Genomic DNA, 9,710 nt, shown 5'->3' with positions numbered 1-9,710 from the left:
GCCTACTATAAAATATAAAGAAGCTAAATAAAATTAGTGTCTGATATAGAGCAAATGCTTAGTAAACATTTACTATTCCCTGTTTCTAATCCTTGGGCTCCCGTTTTCAGGTGGAAAAACCACAGCCCTCTGAATCAGGCATCTCAAGCCTAGTGCTCTCCCCTGCGCTTAGAAAGATCCGTCTCTTCTGCTTCCTTCTCTGACGTCCCCAGACTGCCATTTCCCTCCAGTTCCTAAGTCACCACCATCAGCAGATGATTTTGTTGTCTACTTTGAACAAAAAACTGAAGCCATCTGGGTTTGAACTACCTTAAGCCCTGTGTGCCCACCCAAAGAATTACCTAACTCTGCCTCCCACTCTGGGATCTTTCCCGACTGCCACGGAGGATGGCGCTTCTCCCTCTCACTACCACTCAGCTTCTCCGTCCATATTCTCGCTGCCCCCGTTGGCTTTAGGACGATGCTCCCATCCTCTCTTCTCTCTATCGTGGACTGTTACTCCCTCCTTGAGTTGCTGACTGTAACCTTTTGCTTTCCACAAGACACTGTGGCACTGTTCTCTGCTGGTTCCACGGCTGCCTCTCTTATCACTTCTTGATTCCCTTCAAATCTCTCCTTCCTCCACATTCCCCTCAGTTTGTGGAATATTCCAGATCCTGTCCTTGGTCCCTGCTGCTCTCATGTCCTCGTAAGGAGAGGCCCTGTGTTCTCCATCTGATGTGTGGCGCTCCCCATTTCCATCTTCCAAGAAGACTCAGCAATTTCAGGAAGCCTTCCAGTGGTCTCTCGTCTGTGCTTTTCCTCTGAGTTTTATGAACATCTATATCGAAGAATTTACATCATAATATATTGAAATCCTATCTTAGCCAGTCTGTCTTCCCTGTGATACTGTGTGATGCATGTGGATAAAAATTTCAGTGATCTTTAGTGCCAACTACAGAGGCTGGCACACAATTATCAGACTTGATACAAGTCTGATAGTTGTGTATTTTGAATAGAATCATAGAAAAATTAGGCCAAGTTTATAGAGTCCTGCACATGGTAACTCTCATGCCAAGTGAAATAACTTATCTCCTAACCAGAGTTACTGGTGTCCTTTTGCCTTGGCAGATGGACACAAAAAAGCAAAACAAAAAGAATTTTTTTTTGGGGGGGGGGGGGCTAGGCTGGTTAGTGTACAGCCATAAACAAGATGGCATAAAGTAACTTTTCAAATACCAATTTCCAATTTCTGCATTCAGAGTGCTTTCCATGCTCAACCCACTTGGGGATCTGCAGTGATGGAAATGCTCTTAGTTTTTTGCAGTGCTCCTGGGGCTCTGAACGTCCGTCAGATGGCTTTTCAGGATGGACGGCTGCTGAAAAACCCTCAAAGACCCGAACTGAGGTCAGACTCACACAATACTTACTGGAGCCTCCACCTTAAATAGGTCCTTTGAATGACCATGCAGTCTGGTAACTTCGTTCTTAAAGTTTCTATTTATGTCAGAAAATCACGGAGGAGGAGACGCCTTTTTCTTTTTTCCCTGACCTTTTCCTCTGACCTCTGCTGTAAAATGGTCAGGCTACCAGGGAACAGTGGCTCTGTTTTCCTTGTAAGGGATGCAGGTTTGATTGGCGGATAAAGTGATATATTTGCATGCTGAATATAATTTTGCAAAGTCCCTGGGCTTGGCCAAGGTCGCACAAACAAGGCAAGACGCTTGGAATAAATGGCAACTGCTTTAGCCACTTTTCAGATCTGGGAAAACCTGAGTTAAGAAACGGCTTTCAGTTGAATTCGTTTGTGGTTCCACGTAACTCTGCACTGGGCCTTCCTTTCCTCTAGCAGACATACTGAGTAATCCATCTCTGGAGATCTGGGAGGTTTCAGATAATGGAAACATATTTAGGTCACCTGCGGGGTAACTCATGGGTTGTTTTCTAACGTAGCATCGCAGGATGGGAATTGTCCCAGCTTTCTTGGTCCAGACAGGAAGCACTCAATAAAAATTGGGTGAAATAAATCCAGGTCAGACAGTGTCCCCGATGCTGGGATACAAAGATGACTAAGACACATTTCTACCCGGGAGGTGTTCATAATGGAGCAGGAAGAAAAAAAAAAAAAAAACCAAGAAGCTAACAAAAGGGGATAATAAAATACACTGGTAGCAAAGTGTTATGGGAATCTAGTAAAGGATAAGATGAGTCAGGGGAGGATTCCCAGAAAAGGTGACGTCCTTCAAGACCCAGCAGGCGGAGAGGCCAGGGGAGACAGGAGAGGGGGGGTTAGGAAGTGTGTATGGGGTCGCGCAGAGTGAGTGCACAGAGTGTCTTTGTGGAACTTGATGTGGCTTAGTTTGGATGAAGCAGGGCAATAAATCAGGTCTAGAAAAGCAGATTGAGGTTGGGTTGTGAAAAGCATCATAAATCATACAAAAGAGTTTGAATTTCATTTTCCCCTTCGAAAATTCCATTTTTTAAAGCTCCAGGTGGCCTGGAAGACTGGGTTTCCCGGAGGCTTTTGGGGGGCGTGTGAGTTCTCTTGGCTGTTCAGAGGGCTTATCCCAGAATACCTATTGGGCTTTTAGTTAGAGATGGAAAGGCGGCATCTGGAGCAGATAGAACGGAGCCCTGTTGTGAGAAAGAGCATGGGTAGGACCTTCCTGAGACACGCACAGTCCATCCATCTCTTAGACAAATGAAGTTAAACCAAATTAAATAGCATACCTGGGCCAAACAGTTCTGCCGCCTCCCCTGACGGCTATTACTAGCGTGTTTTTCAGTGAGACGAGATGGGCCTGCACTGAGAATTGTGATAGGAAATGGTCTGATGAGACATTTATGTGCTTCCCCTGAAGAGAGGGATTGTCTTGATCTCAGAGGCGATGGGAGTATTGTAATTGATTACATGTCCTTCTTTGTCACAAACACTAGGACACATAGAGCCACACTTGTGGCTCCCCTGAAAAGGAGGGCCCTTAGGGTATGCATTCTTAGGTAATAACTGAACTCGGGATTTTTTTTTTTTTTTTAACTTCTTCTGTTTGTATTCCCTTTGCTTCATCTACTTCTTTGATCCTACTGCAAGTTTGTGTAAGCTCTCTCTGATCCTCTCGGGAAGAAGAGCTGGGATTGGGAGAGACATCAGTGCACATCACTGAGCACTGTGCTTGGCATACAACAGCCCAAACAAAGGCTTTTTGTTACTGTGGTTTTAATCAATCCTACCTCCTCCATTGTACAGTAGCTTTGACAGAAATGGAAAGCTAGCATATATAATGGATAGAAATGATTTCCAAAATTTTTGGTCATCATCTTAAATCCCATTAAGTGCATAGAGACGTAGAAAAGTACAAGTTGAACAATGAGCAATTGCAAGTCTCCAATCTTGTGCTGTGAGAGGGAAGAGTAGTACGTCAAAAAGAATGGTAAATGGAGTTTCTAATCTGATTAGGGAGCTATGAGAACCCTGGAGGGCTCAGGATCCTCATCTGTAAAATGGGGATAATAACAAAACTTACTTGGTGGAGTCATTGTAAGGATTGTGACTTTGTCTATGTAACGTGCTACGAATGCTGTCCGGCACGTAAGTGCTCCATGACTGTTAGCAGCGGCTTTGAAAATTCAGACAAGAGGGAAATCACTGCCAGCTGAAGTCATCCAGGAAGGCTTCCCAGAAGAGGTGGGATTTGAATTAGACTTGGTAGGATGGAGGGAATTCACCTAGGCAGAGAGGAGCAAGGAGGTTGATTGTTTTGGGAACTCCGTTTACAAAGGCGGGTGGTGGGGGGCGTTATCCAGTGAGGAAGAGACCTCAGGAAAGCAGAGAATCAGGGAAGGGGGCTACTGGGGGGTAAGGCATGCAAAGGCCCCTGTTTTTTGTGCCCTCTTGTGCCCTCGTTGGGCGCTAATGTCCTGCCTCGCAGTCAGCCTTCCCTAACCACCCCCGGAAGGAAAATCTAGGCTCTTCTCCGAAAGACACTTTGCACCTGCCTCTGAATCCTTCATCCATCTTGTAGCCAATAGGAAAATTCCCTCAGGGTGTGGTTATTAAAGGGGATTACAGAAACCCTGACCACACCACCCCACGCCCCATCCCACCCCACTACATTCCTACACCCGGACTCCAAAAACCACGATTCTATTTCGGGCAGTCAAGCGCCTAGGAAGAAAAGTGCAAGAAATGTGAAATGAGAAGGTGGCAGCAGCCTTCCCATCTGTGCAGACACGGAAAGGCTTTTATTACAGAATGTGAGAGAGAAACTCGGTGAGTCCCTGCATGGGTGGCTGGACGGGCTCCGGCGTGGGGCACCCAGAAAGCACCCAAGATGGCTGTGGCCCTTTCAGAGACCGGGGTCGCCAGGCTCCTCTCCTCCATTGTCTGTTTCAAGAGAAGAAAATCTAATTTTAAACGCGTCCTCTTGTCTGGTATTTCTAGACTCTTACAGTTTTAGAGGGGAAAAGCTGAAAGATTCATTTAGATAATTTATCCTTGTACCAAGAAGAAATGCAGTGTTGAGCCGCAGCAGTGAAATGTGCATCAGGAGAGCTGAGGGAAGGTGTGATTGATGCGGGAGGACCACAAACCCATGAAGCCCCCTCTGGGGGCAGAAGCTGCACAAAAAGAAGGATGAGGGTACAGAGTAAGGGTGACAATCGCACTTAGTGTTATTTGTTTATTTATACCCTGACGCATTCCAGAATGACTTGAGGCTGCTGAAATTCAAGTTGAGAAGCCCAACTCTCTGACACCATAGAACTTCACATTTCTTAAAGCAAAAGCTAGACCCTCTACAGAAGGAGTTTTTGCATTTAAAAAAATTCTTTTCTGCCGTGAGACACCGTCCCAAGTGGGGAAGAGAGCATCAATCAAGCTGTCAGTCCACTTGAATCATTCCCCTTTTCTGTCACTGTTCTCCGCACCACATAGAGACACGTTTCACGGAGGGAACTTCTCTACATTAAAATGTTGATTGGGGTTCAAGATACAGATAGATGCCCAAATCAGAAACACACAGCTAGACGGATTTTCACGGTGTGAAAGTGTCCATACAGTCAGCATTCAGATCAAGAGGCAAAACATTCCTGGGTTCCCAGAGGCATCTGTTACCCTATACCTTTGAGGGTAACTACTCCCATGATTTCTAACCCCGCAGAGGACTGCTTTTGAGCCAACACAAATGGCCTCATTCATCGTTTACTCTTTTGTAAACTCTTACACTCAACATTGTTTGTGGCTTCATTCACAACCTTCATTCGTTCCTTCTCATAGTTGCATAGGATTTATGTATTGAAAACGCGGTGACTGAGTAACTTCTTCTGCGGCGAACAGGCTGTTGGGTTCTTTCCGGTTTGGGACTAACTCATTTAATGCAGATGTGAACATTCTTGTGGATGTCTTCTGTGTGTTGGGATTATACCAGGAGCGGAAGTGCTGGGAACTTTTTTGGGTGTTGGTCCTTCACTGGAAACTATGAAAGGAGGCTAGACACTGGAATGAAACCATGGAAGAACCCAGTCCTTGTTTGCAAGGACCTCACCATCCAGTGAAGGACAAAGCTGAGCTGGCACACAGTCTAGGATGTTGGTAGGGGGCATGGGCCAGAGCACCTGGGATGGAGGGGGAGACCAGGGAGGTGGGAGTCAGGAAGCCTTCCCAAAGGGAATGACACTCAAAGTGACTTCGGAAGCATGAAAAGGTATCAAGGGAGGGACAAAGTGGAGAAGGCAAGAGAAGCACGTGTGGAAAAGCAGAGACAAGTGTGGAAGTAGGTCAAGTCCAGAGATGGTGTGTTGGAGCAATAGAGGAAGGTCAGAAATGTTTGGTGAAGGTCAAGGCCGACTAGACAAGTTGGGGGCACCACACCAAGGACCTTGCTTTCCATCTATGGAATATATACATTCTCCTGCATGTGATGGAAAGCTGCAGAAGATTCTAGGGACGTGCTGGGGGCAAGATCAGTTCATTCAGGTGGCCGTGTGGAGACAGGACTGGAGAAGGGCCTGGAAGCTGAAAAGGGGAAGGGAGTATGGTATCTTAGCAGACGGAAGCTAGGTGATTTTTTGAAGTCTGGTTTTGGCCACTAGCCAGACCAAGAATCTCGTTGGCTTCTAATGGAACATGGAGGTTGTGGACGGGGAGGGCTGTGTGTGTGGGTGCCAAGTTTCAATGTGCAGAAACCACATACAGTAATTCAAACGGAAAGCTTTTGGGGCCAGGAGGCCCCCTGCTGACACCCAGGCTGGTGTAGGCAAGGAGCCCTCTGCTTGAGAGTGGAGAAGCAGAGCATATGTGTGAGGAATCCATGCCAGAAAGTGAGAGCACTACAGTGTGGGTCCGCGACAGCAGTGCCAACGTCTCCTTGCTCTCCGCCCCCTCTGCAGACCCAGACGGAATGCAGAGCGGAGACAGACAAGTCCCTATCTCATCTGGCTTCCTGACAGACTCAGGAGAGGAGTCTAGAAAAGTCTCCTAGCTCCTCTGATTGAAATCATAAATTCAGTAGTTATTTTTTATGCAAACTTAGCTAATACAGTGGCCTGGATGGAGCCCAGAAACTCGGTGTTGGGACTCTGAATGGGTACTTGACATGGCATGAGAGATGTATAGAATGAAACATAATGGGAAAATCCTGATTATTAAATTTCCTTCTAGTACAAAATTGATACTATACTAGGAAATAGGAAAAATTCATAAAAGCAGAAAACATTTGCCCCATATTCCACTGACCAAAGAGAAGCACTGTTGATTTTTTATTCCTTCCTCCTCCCTTCCTTCCTTCTTTGCTTTCATGCACACATTTCTATAGACTTGTAATCAGAAGGTACCCTTCATTTTTGCCATCAGTGTCATTATCTCCAATTGCTTAAAAATTTGATGACCACAATTTGCCCTTTATTTAAAAAATAAAATTTAATTGCAAAACCTACAGAAAATACCCTGTAAAAAAGAAAAAAACATCCCCAAGTTCCCACCACCCATTCTTAATTCTTGGTCTCTGTCGTGGCATTGTGCTCTTGTCTATAATTTAAATTTAGTAAAATTATTGCTTTATATTACCTTCAATTTTGCAACTTTTAAATTCTTACCTATGTGTTACGAATATCTTTCCTAACTGAATTCCACTGAATAGCACCAGATTTTATTGGAATGACTCCTAAGTTGTTTCCAAATTTTTTAAAAAAATATAAACAGAGCTGCACTTGTGCAATTTTTAAGAATATACACTTTTTGCATGGAATTGATGAGCCAAAAAAAAAAATCTAACTTTTTAAGACTTTGGCTACATATTACCAAATACCTATCTAGGAAGTAAGTGAGCAAAGCAGTGCTCATTTGCCCATAACTTCACCAATATTAGGCACTGTCATCTTAAAGAATTTTTTTCTTTATTGCTACTGAAGTTAAATATTTATGTATTTGTGGTACTTTTTTTTTCCTTTCGTAAACTATCCATTCAAAACATCATTTTTCTACTGGCAGAGTTCTGTCATGTGGGTATGCTATTATTTGTGGAAGCATTCTCTATCAAAAAGGGAAAAGCCCAGTATAAGGAGTCCAAGCCAAAGAGCAGACAGATTACTTCATGGGTGTACAACAATGCGGCAAAACCTCACTGCCCTCCATCCCTTCTGGAGACTTCCATGTTTTCTGTGTTGGGCTACTTAGAAAATATTCCAATGATACCAAGTATTACTTTAATGTAGAAATTAGCCTTTATTATAGCAGTTAGGTAAACAACCAGCAGTCTGAGAACAGATGTCCATAAAGGCAAAGTAGACTGAATTTCTGCTGTTTGTTAGTGTGTTAAGGTGTCTTGTATTTAATATGAAATACAAAGTAAGCTAGGAATCCTGTCTCGCCACATGCTCTCAAATGCGGGCTATTTATCCTTTCAAACATGCACACAGGATTCTGGAGGTCTGAGGCTGAATGCCGTGTCCTCTGATGTGCAGACCTACATATACTAGAGGAAAGAGAAGTAGGAACGTTGAGGAATCGTGAGGTCAGAGATGCTTGTGTTAACTCCTTTGCCTTGTTCTTTGGGGATCATCTTCTGGCACCATTTAGCATGAAACTCCAAGAGATTGGGGGGAAAATATTATAGAAATTATCCTTGGTTTTAGATCAAACGTCTCCATGGTTTTTAGGGGTGGGGGAAAATTTCACTAACACACACCTGAGATCAGTGTGGTGAAAATGTGAATGTATATATATGCGTGTAGGTATTTGGTGCTCAGGAATAAGAGGGTTTTAAACCTACTTGATCATTCCAGAAACCTTGGTGTTTTGTTTGTTTTGTTTAACACATACTCACTCTTGACTCTTGAAAGCATCTGCGTAAAACCAAAAGACTGTATTTTCATGTACTTCTCAGGGGATTCTGATGCTCAGACAGATTAGTTTTCTGGTCTCCATTTTGCCGATGTGTCCCCTATTCTAATGATTATTCTGTTCTGTGTTCTCTGTTGTCTCTATTGGCTCTTCAGTTACTGTTTGCTTCAGTGTTCTGCTTTTCCTATGAGGAATCTACCAGATTACGTGCCAGATTCAGTGGGCTGCTTCCGTGTGAAGTCTCAGGATTTTTCTCTTCTGGACAATTCATAGCTGTTTCACGGAAAGCATTGCCCTGTTTGCACTTTCTGTTTCTGAAATCTCATTACAGCTAAATTCAAACTTCTACTTTAATCCTTTATATCTCTAAACCAGTCATTTTGATTTCATAGTTGTCTATCTCCCTCTGCCACACTCTGGGTAATTTCCTCAGATGTATCTTCCATATCATCACTTTTCTCTTTAACGGTGCCTAACCACCCTCAAAGCTGGTCATTGCTGAATGTTATTCACAGTGTTTCATTTTGAATTGTTCTACTGGATTGTCATAACTGCCAATTCTTTTCCTTTTTTTTTTTTTTCCAGGAGGGCTTTTTATTTCTCCCTTTATCTCCTTCATGATTGTAAATGTACTTAAATTTATAGTTAGCTTTTGGGAGAGGGGGGTGGGGTTATGGATATTAGGGAGGGTATGTGCTATGGTGAGTGCTGTGAAGTGTGTAAACCTGGCGATTTGCAGACCTGTACCCCTGGGGATAAAAATATATGTTTATAAAGCTGTTAAAAAAAAAAAAAGATGAATACCCAAGTTTTGTAGCAACATGGACGGGACTGGAAGAGATTATGCTGAGTGAAATAAGTCAAACAGAGAGAGTCAATTATCATATGGTTTCACTTATTTGTGGAGCATAACAAATAGCATGGAGGACAAGGGGAGATGGAGAGGAGAAGGGAGTTGAGGGAAATTGGAAGGGGAGGTGAGCCACGAGAGACTATGGACTCTGAAAAACGATCTGAGAATTTTGAAGGGGTGGGGGGTGGGAGGTTGGGGGCACCAGGTGGTGGGTATTGTAGAGGGCACGGATTGCATGGAGCACTGGGTGTGGTGCAAAAATAATGAATACTGTTATGCTGAAAAAATAAAAAAAAATTAAAAAAATTTATAGTTAGCTTTAGACTGTTAGATTATCTCAGATTCTTGTGGTGCTGTTCTTCCCACATGTATCTGTCAATTCTCCCATTTTGTAGACCACTCCCTTGATTTGGACTTTGTGAGCATTTTTTCAGTTAGGATATAGCCTCCCTGTGGAATGCTGGGGTACTTTAAGAAGTGGCAGTAATCCTTCAGAGAAGTCTTACATTTGATTCTTTGGTGACGTCTAGGAGTTTCACT

General features: G+C 43.6%; 1 long non-coding RNA gene across 1 annotated transcript in view; it reads right to left on the bottom strand.

Annotated features, from left to right (window-relative positions):
- Positions 1 to 7,675: 7,675 nt before the first annotated feature.
- LOC125083150 (uncharacterized) overlaps positions 7,676 to 9,710 on the bottom strand; it is a 112,891-nt gene continuing 110,856 nt past the window's right edge. The window contains exon 22 of the long non-coding RNA XR_007122184.1: positions 7,676 to 8,060. This is a non-coding gene — a long non-coding RNA (uncharacterized LOC125083150). The remainder of the gene's footprint in view (positions 8,061 to 9,710) is intronic.

This window comes from Lutra lutra, chromosome 13 (assembly GCF_902655055.1).
Source record: "Lutra lutra chromosome 13, mLutLut1.2, whole genome shotgun sequence".
In the NCBI taxonomy this organism is placed as follows: Eukaryota; Metazoa; Chordata; class Mammalia; order Carnivora; family Mustelidae; genus Lutra; species Lutra lutra.
The sequence above is the reverse complement of the archived record's forward strand: the minus strand, read 5'-3'. Positions and strand labels throughout refer to the sequence as shown.